Source organism: Mytilus trossulus, chromosome 1, assembly GCF_036588685.1.
Source record: "Mytilus trossulus isolate FHL-02 chromosome 1, PNRI_Mtr1.1.1.hap1, whole genome shotgun sequence".
NCBI lineage: Eukaryota > Metazoa > Mollusca > Bivalvia > Mytilida > Mytilidae > Mytilus > Mytilus trossulus.
In genome coordinates, this window is record NC_086373.1 from 74,333,857 (window position 1) to 74,355,958 (window position 22,102).

Consider the following 22,102-nt stretch of genomic DNA (forward strand, 5'->3'; position numbering starts at 1 on the left):
CTTTATCACACTAATAAGTCTATCTATTTAGAGATTATCATAGTAAATTAATTTGGTTGCCATAACTGGTTATACGGGTGTAAATCATTTTCTAAATGTTTACTCACTTTTTTTACAAAATCGCCCTGTGTTTTCAACACGACACTTGCATGAATTTGGCGCAATACAGCTGCCTCCATTGGCACAAGCTGGATCACATATTGCTAAAAAAAAAAAAATGTTTATGAAAATTTTGCAAATAAAAGTAGCGTTTCTCGTAAAATTTGTCACATCTAGAACGAAAGGGCAATTTCGCGGGCATCTTCTAGTGTCTTTGACATTGACATCTAGTTCGTGCATGTACATCTAAAATATCTAGCTTGTTTCCATATGATGCTGTGCATAACTTACAGGACATTAAGAGTCATTCTCTGTAAGCATCAAAATCATGTGGAAATGACATGTCACAGAATTGGTTAAAAATTTGTAAAATTGATCTAACAGTTGTGATATACTGAAAAATACAACCAGTTTCGTGTAAAAATTTGTGGTTGCTATGGTAACGGCTTGAACAGTTTTTGGTCAATTTTGGTAAGGAAAAAAGGCTAAAAATGTGCAATTTTTGTTAGATGAATACGGCCTTCAAGAGAATAAAAAAGAAAATTGTGTTTGTTATTATGAATAAGTATGGTTACGACATATTTAAAAATTGCATTTGAAAAAATATATTATATAGCATGTATGTCAAGAACCTAGCTCCAAAAAGGGTCAAATTCCATGGGTATTGAAAATCCAATTTTACCCTGTTTTGAAAGCATCGAAAATTTTCAACCCAGATTTTCTCAACATGGTTAAAATAATTTTTAAATAGTTTAACCATTGCTAAATCAAAATACAAAAAATTGGGAGGGGTATATTTGAAAAATTTTCAAAATTCAATTTTTTGAAAACATGGTTTTTCGAAATTACTGTTTTTGATATTGCTACAAAAATAATATTGAAATTAACAAGAATGCTAAATTTGTCTGCAAATACTTAATCTTGATCTCAGAAAAAAATAAATGTTACCAAAATTAAATATAACAACTGCTAAACTCTAAAATCTCAATTTAGAGCCCCTTTTAGTTACCCCTGTGTAGCAGGAGTAGCTTCCCCTGAATTACTGTTCAGACAAGAAGACACAAACGTTTTTGTTTGTCTACAGAAAACAATTCCAATCGTAGGACCATGACAAATGTATTTCAAAGTACTATAATAAACATAATAGAATGTGTTTTGTTTACCGCTCGAGGTTTAATCACAAATAAGTCTGTTGAAAACATTCCCGGTGCTCTACTGAACTTGTGAAAATGAAATCATTCCATCAATTGGTTATTGTGCTAAATTATTTTAGTAGAAATTTTACAAATGATTCTTTTTGTAATGTTTAACACATTCCCAACAATTGCTCATGCAAAATGCCATTAAATGGAGAAAGGAAAAGGAAAATTCTGTGTCTGGTGTTGATTGAAATTGGAACACACCAAACATGTAGACAATTAAAAGAAGAGATTGGGTCGAGCAGTACTTGCTGTGAACCTGATGACAAGAGGAAATGTTCTGCCAGAAAGAAATATACTTGTGACACGAAAACAATATAAAATCTTTAACTGTATGAAATTATTGATGTGGGGGTTGGGACAAGGAACGGGACTTCAAGCCAAGATCACCATTTATAGCAGTATCTACCTGTCTATTAAACAGCTGCGCCATGAGTGCATGATACGTCCGTCATATTTTCAAAGAATAAAGTTCAATTACTTTTCAATGTCGTATTAGCTAATGTATGAAAAAGTTAGCTTGCATCAATAGATATAAACAATTCACCAAAGGTTCATGATATTGCCGGAAGCATTTTTGAGTTATTATAAAAAAAAAGCCTTATAAATCCCCCTTTCTTATGAATAAAACCTTATGACTTGGAAATGTAAATTGTAAAAGTTATAAAATTATAATGGACGCCTACATCAATAGATATAAACAATTCATCAAAGGTTCATGATATTGCCGGAAGCATTTTTGAGTTATTATTAAAAAAAAAGCCTTATAAATCCCCCTTTCTTATGAATAAAACCTTATGACTTGGAAATGTAAATTGTAAAAGTTATAAAATTATAATGGACGCCTATACATCAAAGTTTCATAAGAATTGCTGAAAGCATTTTTGATATTTTGTCTGAAAAGTGGAAAATCACCCTTTTTAACTCCCCTGACCCGAAGGGACAAATGAGCATTTCTCATCACTTTGCGTCCGGCATCCGTCGCCTGCCGTCGTTAACTTTAAAAAAAAATCTTCTCCTCTGAACTAATGGGCCAAATTTTGCCAAACTTGTCCACAATCATCATTGGGGTATCTAGTTTAAAAAATGTGTCCAGTGTCCCGGCTCACCAACCATGATGGCCGCCATGACTAAAAATACAACATAGAGGTAAAATTTAAATTTTTTCTTATATCTCTGAAGCTCAAGCATTTAGAGCAAATTGACCTGGGGGGGGGGGGGGAATTGTTAATCACGTCAAGTTCTATCTACATTGAAATTTTCAGATGAATTGGACAACCCGTTGTTGGGTTGCAGCCCCTTAATTGGTAATTTTAAGACAATTTTGCAGCTTTTTGTTATTATCTTGAATATTATGATAGAAAGAGATAAACTGTAATCAGCAATAATGAACAGCAAAGTAAGACCTAAAAATAAGTCAACATACCCAAGATGGTCAATTGACCCCTTAAGGATTTATTGCCCTTTTTATTCACTTTTAAACAATTTTCATGAATTGTATACCGTGATTTTTTTTTAAATATATACAAAATATTTCCCACTGTAACTACTGGGCCAAGTTCATTATAGATAGAGATAATTGTAAGCAGCAATAATGTTCATTAACGTGAGATCTACAAACACGTTGCCATCACCAAAACACTGTTTTGTCATGCATTCATCTGTGTCCTTTGTTTAACATGCACATATACCAAGGGGAGCGACACATGCTCTTTATAGCCTCTAGTTTTATGAATAAAATCCTGTATTTTGCATACCTGCCAACTGTCACTATTTGCGGGGGATTTCCCCCATGAAGACTCCTAAATGGAAATTTTGAAAGAGCAATTTTGTTCACAATTTTAAACAGAACATTTGATTTTATAAGGGCTATAGGCTTGTAACAGAATGAAGAAGCCTAAAAACAACATTAAAATATATATTAAGGCCCCCTTGAAGGTTTTGTAAGACTGTAAAAGCAATATTGCACGCTAAACTGCCATGGGCATTTTGAAAAGTTGGCAGGTATGATACTGGAAATGTAAAATCTAGAATTAAAAAACAAAAAGGAGTTCATGTCAAAAGATATAAACAATTCTCTAAAATTATTTGCAAGTTGGTAAAAGCATTTTTGATTTTTGTCCGAAAACTGGAAAATTCTCCTTTTTTAATGAATAAAACCCTAAAAACTTAGAAAGGTAAAATCTAAAAATTTTGATAACGAAAGGGAGCTCAGGTCAATTAATATAAACAATTCACCAATGTTGTATGCAAATTGATAAAAGCGTTTTTGAGTTAAATGTCCCAAATGTTGATGACGGACGAACAATGAAATTGAGACTGAAAATGTGTCAAAGAGACAATAACCTAACCATAGAGTAGACAAGAGTATTCTCATAAACCAAAGTACAATGCAGTATACCAAAATACATCCTGTAAACAGGCTTATAAAAAGTAGCACAATTATGTTGTTGACTAAACAGCTGTTATCGATCTTTATGCTTTGAAAACGTGACGGGCGTATCATGTGGTCAGGACATAATTTCCATTCTCTAAAGTTAGCCTCAACCAAATGTGATAAAACTTATACACAATGATAATTACTACATAATACAGATCAAGTTTAATTTTTTGTGATGTCACTTTAACTATTCAAGAGTTTTGCCTGTATGCTAAACTTTTGAGACCACAAGCCGAAAGATTAATTATTTAAAAAATTTAGTTGGAATAGAAGAATTTTACTTGTAGTTTAGTGCAGAGACTGCGAGTTTTATGTCCTTTTACATATAGAAGAATTTCTAAATTTTTCAATTCAGTTCTCCAACTTGAATGTAAGTTTACCTAAACAAAATGTTATGAATTTTATACTCAATACTTATTGCCACAAAATCGGACCAAGTACACATTGCATCACTTTCAACATCCCTCAATTATGTCTTATTATAACTTTATGCAAGCGAGGTCATTATATGTGTCCAATGGAATTTATTGAAATAACGGAAAAACATTTGCGGTAAACATTTCCTAAAAATCGCCATATTTGGACGAAGACCGGTGATGAATTTGTATTCTATATTTATATCTGTAGATTTAATTTATAATTTTACTGAAGATTAAATGTATAATTTGCTTTCAGCAATATTGTGATATTTCGAGACGTTTTTGATGCAATTAGATGTTCTGAATATCAGTTCTCAAGTAACCAGAATCAACATTAAATATTATACAAATTACAATTGGTTCCCTGGCCCAAAGGAGATATGTTAATTTGTTCACCATGTTTCCACCGAAGTCAGTGTCCGTTATAACGACTAAGCTAACTTGTTTAAACGACTTAGCATATTTATCTTGTTATAACAACTTAGATAACTTGTTTAAACGACTTAGCTAAGTTGTTATAACAAGATAAATATGCTAAGCCGTGATAACAACTTAGCTTAGTCGTTAAAACAAGTAAGCTAAGTCGTTATAACGACTTAGCATATTTATCTTGTTATAACAACTTAGCTAACTAGTTATAACGACTTAGCTAATTTCACTCGTTATAACAATTTAGCTTACTCGTTATTCGTTCTTTGCTTCATTTACTTTTTATCTTACTATGATCATTGCTGTACCAACTTTGTAGAAATTAAAAATATTTCTCTGAATAAACACTACAATATCTTAATCTTACTATGTTGGATTTAAACCTATTATGAGGGGGAGGACAGGGGGTACCCTTCCCCCTTCTCCTTTCTCCTACCCCTCTTCTCCTTATTTTTATTTTTCTTAATTTACCGTAAAAAGAGATATTTTATTTTTTCATATTTAATTTTTTTCTCCAACTTTTTCTCCCTTCTCCCAGCCTTCCTCTCCTTTCTCCTTTCTCCTACCCCTTTCTCCCTTACCCCTGTCTTCCCCCTCTATTATAGTATTTGGATCAACAAATGTATGCATTGAGTTAAGTCTGCCAATTGATATTTTATCGTATGTTTTTCTATGTTGTGATGTTATGCTATTGTTTCAGAAAAAGGGAGAAGGTTTGGGCCCATTAAAACGTTTAATGTTTGCACCTGTCCTAAGTCAGGAATCTGATGTACAGTAGTTGTCGTTTGTTTATGTAATATATACGTGTTTCTCGTTTCTCGTTTTGTTTATATAGATTAGGCCGTTGGTTTTCTCGTTTGAATGGTTTTACACTAGTAATTTTGGGGCCCTTTATAGCTTGTTGTTCGGTGTGAGCCAAGGCTCCGTGTTGAAGGCCGTACTTTAACCTATAATGGTTTAATTTTTAAATTGTTATTTGGATGGAGAGTTGTCTCATTGGCACTCACACCACATCTTCCTATATCTATTATTTGACAGAGATCAGTTGTCAATAGCACAATAAATTATGCAAGTTAATTCCATCACGTCAAGTTATCGAAACATAAGTTTTGATAGCAATAGTTAAGTATGGTTATGAAAACAATTGCGACACATACTATGTAAAAAAAAAAAGGCAGTTAATTGAAAGCTTGCAATTCAGTCATTCATTATAAAGTTACCAGTTTCCAACAACTTGCATGCAAAATGTAGATTTCAGTTGTCTAATCAGGGAATGTATGAGAAAAGTTAACAGACAAGATCATTCGAAGGATTTTTTGGGGTCATTTTTGGTATAAAAAACAAGATATTTATATCTCATTTTAATTTTTTTCATTGACTACATGTATGTAAGGTATCAGAATGTGTGTAATTTATTTTCATGTTATTATTTTATCATAACTAATCATCTGATATGATAAGGATTGCAATAATAACATTTATGCCTGGATTTTTTTCCCCTAAAATTAAAAAAAAAAATCCAAAAATTCAAAAGTGACCTTTTTTCAAACAAAATTTAAAAAAAAATAAAAAATATACCCTCTGAGATATTTTTGTCAAGAATGCATCATATGCAATATTTTATAATGATCATCTTCGTTTATGCCAACAAATCTGGGAAAAAAATTTTTGAAGCCATAAAATTGGGTTAATTTGTGATTTTTTGCAAATCTTGATTTTTTGAAAAACATCAAATTTTAAATTTCAAATTTTTTACTTTAGATGAAAAAAAATTCAAAACTTTCAAATGTATTTTGAAACACTTATAGATAATAGTTGTAGAGCAAAAGAAAACTGGGGATAAATGTGTCCAGTCTATTGGGAAAAAAAGCGGTAAAAAAGGGTAAAAATGGAGTTTTCATCAAGCATTTTTTGCGTTTTTCCACCAAAATCAGAGCAACTTGTTTCCATGGCAACCAACACTTCAAATTTGCAAATGATTATTTTTTTTGTTGTCAGTGCACCATTACTAACCCATGATATGAAAATAAAGGATATCCATGAGTATGCATTTCTCCTTTTCTTTGAAATCCTTTGATGCTTACAGAGAATGACTCTTAAATTCTACCTAATTTTCTCGAGATTTTACATGTTTATTGTGTCGGACAATTGTACAAATTGCAGTTGACAGGCACTTGTTCACTCATCATTTTCAAAGTACAATCAACCGATTCATCAACCGATTTGTTTAGGAAGGACAATGATAAAGAATGCTGCTTTTTGTTTCCGACTCTACTATTCATAATTTGACATGTTGTTGACGTCACGTAGTCACAAGGTTTTTCGTCGTTCGGTCAAATTTTATTAATATGATTGTAATATTCGTGCATTATATGTATGCAGTAATTTACTTGTTATACACATGTCCTTGCATTCTTAGGTTAAACACTGTTCTAATTCATTTTTTTTTAATGCATAACTTGTATGTGAAAATATTCACTCACGTGTGTTACAATTATTCCCTGTCCATCCAATACAACAGTACCTTTCGGTAGCATATGTTGTAACAGTTCTCCATTCCCACCAATTACTATAAAAATACTTTAGGATGAATTCATCAGAATTAATCGGAATAACATTATTGAGTTTGTTCTTTGTTTCAATTTTTGGTTGAATTCTAAATAATTACTTCCAATTCTCACGCATTTTATTTGATTATGAAGGTCTATGCAAAATGGCAAAAAAAACTTTAAAATATTTTTTTTTTTTAAATCTCATACAAATGCGATAAAACTTCGCATATTATTAAATATTATGTATATGTTATTGCCTTGCCTACAACAGTACCGATGTATAATGTTCTAGGTCAGTGCACCATTCTTTAGTCGGGTTATGTCCCATACATTTGTTATATCTGACAAAAAAATATTTCCTCTTATAAGTCCCTCTAAACCCTTATTTTATTCGTTTCTATTCAATATGAAACAAGAGGCCAATCATAGTCTAAAGCTCTTACCAAAATAGTTTACAAAATGCGTAAAGGACATAACTCTTATAAGCATGATAAGTACCTTAAATGTTACGCACATCGTTTTGTTTGAGTATATGCTGTATTGCTGATGAGCTTTGCTACTCAAAGTTGTTATGTTTGTAATAATGTTTGAGATATTTCTAATACAGAATAATTATGTACTGATTAATAATATAGGGTTATTGCATGAATATTGGGGATTATTGTCCCGAGTAGAATTTTATATTGCACGAGCTTGCGAGTGCAATATATGTTCTACGAGGGCAATATTCCCCAATATTCATGCAATAACCCTTTTATTGTATAGCAATATAATATTTGAAGGTAAAACTTGTTTTAAACTACAATTTTGTCGTTGATGACGTCTTGAATTTTGAAGCTTTATTGCACTAGTGCAATATTTGAATTTATTGCACGCTAACTTTTGGTTACTCTCTGTGGGAAATATTATATTGCTATACAATAATATAACTTTAACAACACATTTGCTTGACAAGTGTAGCATTCACATTGCATAAAGATAACTTACCAGTGATGCCAGTCCCATCTACAACAAACATGCCTCTGTTCGTAACGAGTAACTGTTCTAGAACACCACCCTCTGTAAATAGTACATTTAAAATACAGGTCATTCAAGATGGCATACTTTGGCTTTAATATTGATACACTTATCGGGTCTTTGCAACTTATTCTTAAACCAGGTGTTGGCATGGCACGGTTTATGTTCTTCTCACATATTTTATGATGGTATGATACTGAACTACTAATGGGAGGCATTGAGTTTGATACTAATATGATGAAGACATAATGTTCCATACAGTTTGATTAAGGTCTGTGTCATGTCAGTAATTTACTGCTAGTTGTCCTTTGTTGATATCTGTATTATTGTCTTTTGTGTAGTTCCTTTTATTACATATACTGACATCGTACTCGGACTTTTTTTCAACTGAGTTTGAATGTGCGTATTGCTACGTGTTTCTTTATTTTACATTGGCTACAGAAATAGATGGAGGATTGAGATCTGACTCTGTCACTTAAACATGTTTAACCCCGCTATATTTTTTTTGCACCTGTCCCAAGTAAGGAGCTTCTAAGCCCTATTAGTCTTGTATGTTTTTTACTATTTTAGTTCATTTCTATGTTTTGGATTTGTGTGATGACCATATTCACTGAATTTTAATGTTTGAGGCAGCTGAGGATCACTGTATGTGTGGGATGTTTTCGCTGCGTTGTAGACCAATTGCTGGTCTTCGGCTGTTGTTTGCTTTTTGGTCGGTTTGTTGTCTCGTTTACATATTCCCCATTTCCATTTTCAGTTTTATATAACTGTTGTAAAGAAATTTTTAAAGTTCTGTGTAATTTGGGAAATTTAACTAAAATGATTCAAGGTGAGATAGTAACATTAAGACAGTTCATATATCCTTCTTGTAACCTTTGAATATAACAGTTAAACAATTTTCTATTCTTCAAATGGCGAAGAAAACGAATATTAAAAGAAATGATTTCACTCCAATTCGTATTCGTCTATTCCCATCTCAACTACTTCTTTGTCGAGAATGTTCAGCATTGTTCGTTAATTGACATGTTAGATGCGAGTTAATGATACTCTCTTCCATATTCACCATACTTCCACTTCCTTCCTTTTATTCTCCTGATTTTGCTAACTGGTCACTTCCGGGTAATTTTTTTCTATTTTTTTCTTCATTTGTTTTCACTTTGCATCAGTCGTAGTTATTTGTATTGTTCGTTTTGTTTTTAAACTTTGTCTTCTCAAATTGTGTATTCTCTTGAAACTCGTAAATTATTTTATTATTCCACCCAAAGCGTTTTGTATATCAATGATCAAAGTAAACCAAAATGTCACAACGGTTAGATTAAATGTAACAGATCGTATAAATTGTTTTATGAAATATTTAACCTCATTTTGATTCACCGTTGTTTTCAAAAAAAAAATAGCCCCCCCCCCCCCCCCCCCCCTTTTTGTCATTTTAGCTTATGTTTTCATATTGTCAACACACAGACATATTTGAACTCAGTGACAAAAATCGTGCCACTTACATTATTTTGAGATCCACACTGCTGTTTAAATCTATGTTATGTACATTTTTTAATAAATAATACTTAATTTCTTACCCATCAACAAGACTACAATAGAGCGTTGTCAGAATTGCCAAAACAAAAAAAGCTGTTGCCTTTTTCATTTTCAATCACTTCAGGAATTTAAACATCCAGGAAGTTTGTCGATGAAAAGTTGAGCCCGTTATCACATTACGGTATCTGTTTTTTTCTGTTTATCTACAGTTTGTTAATAACATAACTGATAACATTGGTAAATACCTATACGTCATTTTGAATTAAACCACCAAAACAGGTGAAGTACCTGATTGAAGCAGTCTTTGAACTTTGTTGTACATTTCGTATTTTGAAGTTCTAGAAATATTTATGTTTTCTTGAATAACTGTTACAGTTTTGTGAAAATATAATGAACTTACTGAATATGCATGTAATATTTGCCAATGGACCTTAAGGAAGTTAGCTTGTCATCTTTAGGAATTTTGTCAGATTTTTGGACTCCTCTTGTTTTATCCATTTGAGTGCCATTAAAAAAATTGCCCATTGACACACATTTTTCTTTTTATAAATCGTTTATAATGTACAATAATAAGACATCTGTAAAAATCTTATCAATTTTAATTATTTTTTAATGTTTTTGAGAAATTTATTTACATTATCAATGATAAAGCTAAGAAAAGTCAAGGGAGAATATCTTACCGCCAAAATTTCAAAGGCTATTATCTCAAAAAGAAGCACATTAAACGATATATTTATTTTGCTCTTTCGATTCCTTTATTAATCCCCTATCAATATAAATAAACTCATCATAGATCTATACCACGCCTAAAAATTTTCACTTACGCCAGAATCGCGTTTCGTCTACAAAAGTCTCATCAGTGACGCTCGAATAAAAAAACTTGTTTTGAAAAGTAAGTTATTTTGAAACTGAGATACGAACTCACTTAAGCAAATACAATTGATACTTATTGTTAAAATGAATGGAGGAGGAATAGTACAGATATAATCGCTGTTTTTCAGCAAGATTGAATTGCCTACTTTACAACACTGCAAATATCATTTATATAACTGGGGTTTATGGGCTATCCGTAACAGCAGTTACGTATATTCAAAGATGGCTGTATTTCGTGGCTGTATTTCGTGTCTCTTGGAACAAGTTTTAAAATTGACACAAAACGGGCCTTTTCCAGGTTTGATCGTTAAATGAAGAAAACAGCATTCCAAAAAATCAAATGCGAGAGTAGGGGTAACTATATAGGCTGATATCCGTAACTGTAACACACGTTTAGAAAAGAATATCCTTATCTGTTGAGTTTCGTTGTTTCTGCTTCATTTATTATCTTTGATTCAATAGATCGGACGGGTTGTTTTTCGGAAATATAACTGTCATAAGAGGGGCGAAATATATCTATGTTTTAACTCATAGATCAAAAATAAACTAACAACGACAGCTAAAAAAGACAGACAAACTATAGTACACAAGATACAACATAAAAACACAAGGACTAAGCAACACGAACCCCACCAAAAACTTGGAGTGATAAATTCGTCAAAAGATTAGAAATAATCGGAAATTTAAAAAAAAAGTTTTTCCACCATATAACTAGTCAACGTTAGTAAAATGCCACTGTTTAATATGACGTATTCACAATATATCTATTGGATGTTGGTTGTGTAATGATAGATAATTTAGTTTTAGACGCATTTTTTTATAATTTTTTTTTGTTTGAACTAGTTTTCAGTAACTGCGAGTATTCTCAAAATTAATATATTACAGTGTACGAAATGAAAAAATGTTGACACTCCTTTTGATTTTAAAATTGATGCTGACTAATGTTATATGTATTGACTTCTACACATTTTGGTCTCAAGCGATTCTAAAAATAAGATTTCCAAAACACCGACGTTGCCTTTCAAACCCTTATACCAAGCTGCTACATATAATGTGAAACAAATGTAATTGTCGCATATAAACTTTTCAAAACTTTTCAAAATATATATATATACGGTTCATGTAGGTAAAACAAATTGAAACAAAAAAATATAAAGAATACCATGTTTATGCATATTTAATCGAAAGTTAACGGATAATTTTGATTCGATACAGATATGAATTTCATTGTTTTTTTTTAAGGTTGAAATAAAATGTTGAAAGAGTTTGCACTTAAGATAAGTGCCAAACCAAATAAAAATGATGTTAACGTGTTTCAATCTAATTAAGTTGATTCTGATAAACAATCATTGATGAGATCTGTGATCATGCAATTCGTTTTTCATTGACTCCATTTACATTAGCTATGAAATCATTATGATATTTTATACAAATAATTGTCAAGTGTTTTAGTTGTTTCAACTGAAAACCTTTCAAAATCAAGGTCCCAAATTACAAATCATGACTCAATTTATTAAATTTGACTCAATACATAGCCTGTTACATGGAATTACCATGTCTACATTGAAGAGGGGGGTATGACCTTTATCGGGACTCCGGGATCGGGTGTTTTTAAGCTTGGGATTTCGGGATTGACCCTTTCGGGATCCGGGAATTCTTTTTTCGAATTTCGGGACCTCAGGATTTCGTGTTTTTATGCCCAGGATTTCTGGAACTGGTGTTTTTTAGCCCGGGATTTCGGTATCAGGACCCCTCCTACCCCCTCTCATTGAAAAATGCCAGTATTAAATAAATATCTTTGTTTATTTTTGTAATCTTTTCTTTACCTGGTTAAGGAAGTAATTGATAAAATAAAATGCTGACATAATTCTGTCCTCGACCTAAGTTAGACTAGAGAATCAATTTGAAAAATAAAACCATTTAGGGGTTAATTAAATAACTAGTCTATATCTAATCTTGTGAAAAGACAATAACTTTCCTACACGCACCTAACCGTTTAAAGATGTAAAGCTATGGATCGTTTTTTTATTAAAGAATAAGGATTATTTTTGGGTTTTAGTCAGAATAGTTGAAAGATGTTAGTGTAATGTTGTTTTATGTATTTTCATTCTTGTTTTAGATTAAGCCATGATATTTAAGGCTTCAATAATAAGCATATGTAGTTATCTTAACTACACATGTATCTGCCAAGAACTACTTGTGTACCTGGTATTTTTATTTATGATTTGTCTTGAATCTGACATTTCTTCAATTTACTTTTAATTTGATAAATCTTACTTTCTTTCGGAGCACCCTTTATGATTACTTTTCGTATGTTTTCAACATGAAATTAAATAAAGAAAGAATAAAATTCTAAAACCGATTTTAATACTTTTTCGAAATGAAAATTTTTAGATATATAATAATCGATTCGGGTTTAAAGGGATCCTCATGATATATGAATGTTTATCTTTCGTTTAACTTGACATCATTCATTTACATCATTTATATTCATTTGTAAAATAATATTGTTTTTCTTTACTGCATTAACTAGGTCCATTTAACAAATAGGGACAAAGATACATAAGGGCAAATACATTAAAATCGATTAAAAACAGACAACACAGCGATGATGGGACCTTTTTAGCCGACTATACGGTATGGGTTTTACTCATTGTTGAAGGCAGAAAGGTTGCCTATAATTGCTTATATTCGATTCATTTTATTTTTTGTCGATAGTTATCAAATTGGCCACCATACAACAATTCCTATCTTTATAGTTAACAAAACATTGCTCGGACAAAAAAAGATTCAGCAACAAGAATCTGGCTCTAGCGGCTGTTGCTTCGGATTGATAACCTTTTCGATTCTTGATCCAAAAGTAGTACAGTTTCGTTTTCCGTAAGACAAGTAGAAAATGTCGGACATAAGTAGCATTCGATGATGTTATAACCGATGCAAAGAGTACAATAGTGTGGCTTCGTTGAAAAAATTAAATCCTTGATAACTATGACTGATATTCCAAAACAGCTAACATCAACCAAATATTGAACATGTTGAAGGCATCAGTAAAACTTTCGAAAATAAAGCACCGCAGCTTCTTTCTTAGAGCATCCCTACAAAAGAGAAATCATCAGGAAGCGCAATCTCTGAAATACCATAACTACTTGAAGATATGTCTATAATAAGACTAAGAAGAGAATGTGTAGAAATGCTGCAACACACAAAATGAAAATTTTAATTTAGATAAGTGATCAACCTACTATCACTAGATGTAAACTAAGATATGAAACATACTTGAACTAACAAATGAACAAAGAACTACACAGAAGAGTAAATGTTGCGCAACTCGCACTCCACCAAAAATATTACGATTGTATGTTGTATTCTGCATTTCTACATATTTTGAAATTTTAAAATTGCTTTCAAAGTTACATTGTAGTTATATATGAACATAAACTTGTATATTATAATAAGTTTTAATTTGACTTACGAAGAGTGTTGTCAGTTAAAGCTCCAAAAAAACCTTATGTTTGCCATCAATACTAAATTACTGAATTAAATGCATATTGATACATATTAAAAAAAAGTCATACAAACATATAAACAGATTTCGCCAAAACTTGTTTCCCCTTTCTTATATATTTTTATAATTTGGCATCGTTGTATATTCTTTAAAGACTAGAAGAAGCATAATGGTAACAAAGCTTTTACCGAAATGATTACGTAATTCATGTAATGTGAGTGAGGTTCAAGTTTAAATAATATAATTCACATTGCTTCAGTTCAAAATAGTAGTTAATAAACAGCTGCGTCATGAGCGCATGATACGCCCGACGTTTAGTGTGGAAGTTTTATGCAATAATCATAAATAGTTTCTGAAAAAGTTTTAAGCAATAACCATATATTGTTTTTGAGACACTGCGGGACATGTGAAACCCCAAACCCTATTTTTTTTTTACAAAAACCTAAATATCACTAAAATAATATTTTGAATCAAAACCAAAAAGTATACAGATCTTTAGATTAATATAACAAAGAAGTGTGTAAAGTTTTAAGCAATAATCATAAATTATTTTTGAGATACGGCGCGACGTGTAAAAAACCCTCACCTGTTTAACAAAATACTCAATAACTCCAAAATAAAGTTTTAAATCATCACCAAAAAGTATACAGATCTTTAGATTAATATAACAAAGAAGTGTGTAAAGTTTAAAGCAATAATTATAAACTGTTTTTGAGATACGGCACAACATGTAAAAAAAACCCTCCCCCTTTTTTACAAAATACTCAATAACTCAAAAATGAAATTTTGAATCATCACCAAAAAGTATAAAGATCTCTAGATTAATATAACAAAGACATGTGTAAAGCTTTAAGCAATAATCATAAATCGTTTTAGAGATATGGTGCGACATGTAAAAAAAACCCTCTCCCTTTTTTACAAAACACTCAATAACTCAAAAATAAAATTTTGAATCATCACCAAAAAGTATACAGTTATTAAGATTAATATAACTAAGAAGTGTTTAAAGTTTTAAGCCATAATCAAGAATCGTTTTTGAGATACGGTGCGACATGTGAAAAAAACACACCCCTATTTTAGTTACAAAGTGCCGTAACTCATACAGTTTTAATCTTATTTTCGCCAAAAAGTATACAGATCATTTGACCATCATAAGAAACAACTATTTTAAGTGTCATGAAATTTGGATAAGTCGTTCTCAAGTTACGGTGCGACATGTTTACGCCGGACAGACGGACGGACGGACAGACGGACGGACACCGGACATTTGTATACCATAAAACGTCCCGTCAAAATTTTAACGGGCGTATCAAAAACCAGGAACCCTAGTAATTACAGACATACTAATTGGAATATGTTAAAGTCAATATTTAAACATTTAACATAAATAAGGAAAACGTAAACTATGTGTAAACTGGTTTACAAAACTTAACCCGATCAACCAATATCTGAGACCCTCTAAGTATATATTTGGTATCACGAGATCATTGCCCCTTATAAGAGTCTCTAAATCTATTGCTTGTCTTCCGACCACTAGTACTGGTGTCATGAGAAATAACAGGAAATAGAAATAAGAAAGCTTTCTTGTGATTTGATATTGTTTTTACGATACTATTTTTTGTTCAGTTATTATTCTCTGCTTAATCAAAAGTACGTCCCTATCACATGAATTGTACCCTTATATGATTATGTAGGTGGAATTAGAAATTGCATGCTATCGCAGAATTTTGTAAATTTACAAATGTATGCAGATTTCATAGTTTTTTTGAACTAGAAACCAAACATTGGCATGAAAAGATTTTTTTTTAACATTTGCAAGGTCAATATACAAATTAGGATATGTAAAGATAGTTATCAAAAGTACCAGGATTATAATTTTATACGCCAGACGCGCGTTTCGTCTACATAAGACTCATCAGTGACGCTCAGATCAAAATAGTTAAAAAGCCAAACAAATACAAAGTTGAAGAGCATTGAGGACCCAAAATTCCAAAAAGTTGTGCCAAATACGGCTAAGGTATTCTACTCCTGGGGTAAGAAAATCCTTAGTTTTTCGAATAATTCAAAGTTTTGTAAACAGAAAATTTATGAAAAATGACCATATAATTGATATTCATGTCAACACCGAAGTGCTGACTACTGGGCTGGTGATACCCTCGGGGACGAAACGTCCACCAGCAGTGGCACCGACCCAGTGGTGTAAATAGTTATCAAAAGTACCAGGATTATTAAAGAGTCAGGAAAGTTATTTTTAAAATGATGAATAAAATTAAGTTTATGACACATTTGTGCATATATATCTTTAATGTTGATGTGCACTAAAACATGTTCAATGCCCATTCCTCTTGTATTTCACTACGATATTTACAAAATGTCTCACTTGAGCAGGAAATGCTGTACCCTTTTTATAGCACTTAGGTTCGCCCAATATGTATGTTTCCTGATCGTGTTGCTAAATCCTAAAATCAATTTGTTATGTAGCGTTATTTTTGTTTGTATTTTGTCGGTCTTGTTGTTTTGGCCATGGTTTGTCTTTTTTAATCGAACCCTTGGTGTATTATCTCCCTAGTTATGCCCTCTTTTTGCCGACTTTTTTATTTATTATTATGAGGCTGACTTCATACAGGAACTATTCAGGAAGAAAGATAAGAAGTTAGCAATATCCTTTAACTTTACGATCCGCTAATTAGATGATGTTCTCTCACTAAATAATACAAAGTTTGGTGACTTACTGGAACAAATCTATCCTAACTAACTAGATAAAGGATGCAAAAGATACAGTTAAGTCTGCCTCATATCTTGACTTTAATCTAAAAATTGACAATGAGGGTCGGTTGAAAACTAAACGTAACGACAACAGAGATGAATTCAGATTCCAAATTGTGAACTTTCAATTTCTATGTAGCAACATTCCAGCATCAACTGCATACGAAGTATATATCTCCCACCTGATACTATAATCTCGGGCTTGTATTTCCTATTACAATTTCCCTGATAGAGAATTGCTGCTCACAAGGAAGCTATTAAACCAAGAGTTCCCAAATGGTGAAGTTGAAATCACCCCTTCGTAAATTTTGCGAACGCCATCACGAGTTGGTTGACCGTTATGTAATAATCGTTTCACAGATGATATCGGCTTTGTTCCTTATGTCGTAACTACAAACCATTCCCTTTTCACGAATGTAGCCTACCGAACTGGACTATTTTCTGGATTTGTAATAACATAAGCAACACGACGGGTGTCACATGTGAAGCAGGATCTTCTTACCCTTCCGGAGCACCGGAGCACCTGAGATCACCCCCAGTTTTTGATTGGGTTCGTGTTTTAGTCTATATTTTACTAAGTTGTGTTTTCTGTACTATAATTTGTACTATTATTTGTCTGTTTGTCTTTGTATTCTTAGCTATGGTTGCGTTAATTTGTTTTCAATCTATGAGTTTGACTGTCCCTCTGGTTTCTTGCGTCTCTCTTCGAGTATGAAAAGGACATGTTACTTCAGTTACCTTGTAATGTTTTGGCCACAACAGTTGTCATGCCATTCTGTTTGGTGTCATATCTAGCTTTAAATATATCAGCAAATCTACCGCTGTTTATTTTTTTTTATCTTCAAGGACATCTTTTGTATCGTATCAAGTACAACCAGTTAAAATAATCATTTCCACACATAAGTGAATATTTTCTGTTTAATATTCAGTCGTATAAGTTTCATCTGTTTTATAATATAACTGTCTTTGTAAATAAAAGTTACGACCATTCGTCTAATATACAAAATAATATTTTAAGGCGTGAAGATAACAAATATCATCGAAAGTATAGTACTCTTTTTTTTTCTTTATTTCTTAAATATCTAACTTTTTTTTTTTGATAAATTGAAATATCTTTTACTCAATGATTAATCCGAAAGGTTCGGTTATATTTAGAAAGAAAAATCATGTCAAACATACCAATTGGGCTCTTCGGTCTGAATTAATTTATTTCAAATCTAAATTGGCTGTATAAAACACTTACATTGCATTCTTTCTTTATTAACTTGAAGTTATCTGGCAAACCGACTGACTTATCAGATGCATTTTCTTGCTCTCTTTATGTGGTTTACTAATTCCTCCAGATTTCCATATTACTATTAAAATGATTATTACTGACAGAAGAATCAACTGAAATTCAATAAGTTCCCATTAATAGAAATGAAAAGTATTGTAATACATGTAGTCCATACTCAAGAATAACTAACTTATTTGATACCAGTGTTAATGTGTGCAATAAGAATATGTCTTTGTTCTTGGTGAGGTTTTGTTTCAACTTTTTTGTTGTTGTCTACAAATCAATTTCGTGTGTGTATTTAATAAACTTTACAAATTGAATACAAAAGTAGATGAAAGCATTTTAAGACAGAATATTAATATAAATGTGCAAATTCTATATTGATACTGGTGTATTTATTTTGATGGTACCACCGCTGATACCTACACCAAATACTGCAACTTTCATTTATAACAAAAGTTTCAACATATTCAATCTTTTAATAAATTTTATATTTATAGTTTATTTGTACAATAATGAATTTCGTATTTACCGACAGTTCGAGTTGCGCAGAAAATTCAAATTCGTCAGGTTCATATCTCCTTAAACTTGAGCCTTACTTAAAGCAATCTCCGGCTGAAATAATGGGATGAATCTAGTTTCACTAATAATCGATATCTGCTTAACACATACATGTAATGATTGCATTTTGTAACTATTTTTGAAACCTTCCGTTAATAATTGTTTGATTGTGACTGCGTTAAGTCTTACATAATCAACCGACAGTTGATAAAAACGTGAAAACCGAACAAACAAACAAATAACTTACATAAAAAATGAATAGTGTGCATGTATGAAAAGATTACCTTTATATGTATGTGAATATTCTAGCAAACTTAACCCATAATTATGTAAATATTTAAAGGCAGTTTGTTAAATTGTATTTTGATTTCTTATATTTAATCCTGATCTACACAGTTGACATTTAAATGAATCTAATTTACCTAACAAAAAGAGGTCAATTTATTTTTTATGGTTTCTAAGACGGTTATGTTTACGAATGTATTTTTTTTTCATTTGTTGTTAAAACACGAATTTTACAAGATGTGACTTCGCCACATAGAAATTCGAAAAATAATGGAAGCGTAAATATGCATATTAAAATGTTTACGTTAAAATACTGTTGATTTTATTATAAAGCATAAACGTCGGTAGATTAAGGTACTCGTTTTCAATCGTATATCATAATTTGTTCATTACAAAATCAGTGTGTACATTTTAGTAAAATATAACATACATTAACACTCGCAACGAAAAAGGGGAAAGCTGGAACAAAATACCCTTTCTCTCACATTTAAATTAAACAGCTTGTACAAATAAATATTTTTTTTCCCGACAATGACCGATTTTTTTTCAATTGCAACTGACAACTTTAAGGGTGTGTGTTTACATTAATATGCTGTGTATTAAAGCGACAAGCTACATCCAATACGCCCCTCGTCCTGAACTTGCATGCAATATTTGCAACCAACAATCAATCCAATACGCTCGAATTGTTAAAAATTCATTTAACGAAAATATGGTATTTTGTGATACCTAAATTACCTTTTTAGCAATAATTAGTAGGTCAGTCTTCTCAATTAAGAAACAGTCACATAAGACTACGTGTAAAGTAAAAGCCTATCACATTATATGTTATATCATAGCAAACTAGATTTTACAAAAACACTTGTTTTTAACATTAGTGCCCTTGAAGCTTTCTCTTTTGTTACATCGCACTTTAGCGTGTTATACCATCGTACTTTAGCAAACAGAGACACCATCATACTTTAGCGTAAACCATTGTACTTTAGCGTGACCATCGCACTATTGAGTACCATAGCACTTTAGAGTCCTACATATGTAAATGCAATGTTTGAATAATGTCTAAGTAGATAGGTTATTGAAGTCTTTTGCTGGTTTTTTTTCTACGAGTTGACAAGACAAAATCACCCTTATCTATTATAATTTGAGACAAACATGTAATGAACTGATATAAAAATGCATATGTATTCCTCGCTCTTGTACAAAATGTCTGTTGACAAATTTATTTCAGTTCATTTATATACTATAATTACATAATATTCTATCATTATAGACTATTCTAGCATAAATATCTAATATAAATACCTTTAGATCGACGGTAGTAGTCTAGAGAGATTGACTAAATTTTAAAAATACGCGTTCTATCAATTAAATGCTTGTTTTTGTTCATTCATTTGTATGAATATAAACAATCAAAAATTATATATTCAAGCAAGTAAATTCGGTAAAGTTTTTCGCAGACGCTAAGCAATGAAATGAAATGAAAGTAATGTACAGCATGTGTATATGAACATATTTACATGACACATTAGTTTACGAACAAAACATTGCTACTTCCTGTACATAGTTGTATATAGTAACGGTTCAACCATAAATAATCTATTTAGTGATCCTAAAACTATGAGAAACTTATTGAAATACATAAAAATAAATACAAGACAAAACTATTTCTGAACCATTGTAAGTAGCTTTTTTTGTTTTTAAGTTGGTGTTTATTTTGCCGTGAGCAGTGATCACTACATTTGTCACATGCATTCGGAAGTGCATTGCTTCTCGCTTTAAACAATGTGGGTTTTGCCCCGAAATATAAACCTTTATGTTGAAATATTGCAATTAGTCAATATAACTTCATTTAAACTGATATAGTGAACATAACTAAATGTATTGTATAAATTGGAAAGAAATGCATATGTCCCCCTTTAAAAAACATTAGAGAAGATGTGGTATATTTCCAATGAGACAATTCTCCACAAGAGACCAGATCACACAGAAATTAACAACTATAAGTTACCAAACGGCCTTTAACAATGAGCAAAGCCCATTCCGCATAGACAGCTATAAAAGGCCCCGAAATGACAATATAAAACAATTCAAACGCAAAAACTAACTAATTTATGTACAAAAATAAACGAAAAACAATTATGTAACACATAAACAAACGAAAACAACTGAATTACAGGCTCCTGATTTGGGACACATTTTTCATAAAGCATATTTTTCTTTCATAAATTTAACATTATGATCATAACATATAAATTTACAAGATAATTCATCAACAAACCTGTCACAAAATTGATATAAACTGGATCACTGGAGTCCTCTGCATATCTTGTCACAAACTTGATGGTATAGTTGGTATTGGACTCCAACCCAATTATGTCAAACCAATCAGCATTTTTATGTACATGCCTTGTTTTTTCTTTTCCCGAATTTGAAAGTATTGTAATAAGTATGTCGTGTATGTCATAACAGCTTTTCCCTGTTGTCCATTTAAGTTTTATTCCATTAGAATAAATCTTATCCACTCTTAAGTTTATTGGTCCTGAATCTGAAAATATTGAAAAAAATTAGTACGCCAGACGCGTGTTTCGTCTACATAAGACTCATCAGTGACGCTCATATCAAAATATTTAAAGAGCCAAACAAGTACAAAGTTGAAAGGCAGTGAGGATCCAAAATTCCAAGATGTTGTGCCAAATACGGCTAAGGTAATCTATGCCTGGGATACGAAAACCCTTAGTTTTTCGAAAAGTTCAATTTTTTGTAAATAGGAAATTTATACAAATGACCACATAATTGATATTTATGTCAACACCGAAGTGTTGACTACTGGGCTGGTGTAACCCTCGGGGACTAAACGTCCCCAAACAGTGGCATCGACCCAGTGGTGTAAATAGTTATTAAAGGTACCAGGATTATAAATTAGTACGCCAGACGCGCGTTTCGTCTACATAAGACTCATCAGTGACGCTTATATCAAAATATTTATAAAGCCAAACAAGTACAAAGTTGAAGAGCATTGAGGATCCAGAATTCCAAAACGTTGTGCCAAATACGGCTAAGGTAATCTTTGCCTGGGATAAGAAAATCCTTAGTTTTTCGAAAAAAATCAAAGTTTTGTAAACAGTAAATTTATAAAAATTACCACATT

At 31.6% G+C, this 22,102-nt stretch overlaps 1 protein-coding gene and 1 long non-coding RNA gene across 2 annotated transcripts in view; both read right to left on the reverse strand.

Annotated features, from left to right (window-relative positions):
- The window catches only part of LOC134684997 (uncharacterized), a 41,000-nt gene extending 40,803 nt beyond the window's left edge, over positions 1–197 (reverse strand). Inside the window, exon 1 of the mRNA XM_063544330.1 lies at positions 108–197. The gene's annotated coding sequence lies outside the window, so the exon portion shown is untranslated. The remainder of the gene's footprint in view (positions 1–107) is intronic.
- A 6,872-nt stretch (positions 198–7,069) lies between these two features.
- On the reverse strand, positions 7,070–9,850 carry LOC134685004 (uncharacterized). Its single transcript, XR_010101243.1, has 3 exons — positions 9,730–9,850; positions 8,126–8,197; positions 7,070–7,155 (listed from the first exon to the last, which is right to left on the reverse strand). It is a non-coding gene; the product is annotated as an uncharacterized LOC134685004 (long non-coding RNA).
- Positions 9,851–22,102: the final 12,252 nt, after the last annotated feature.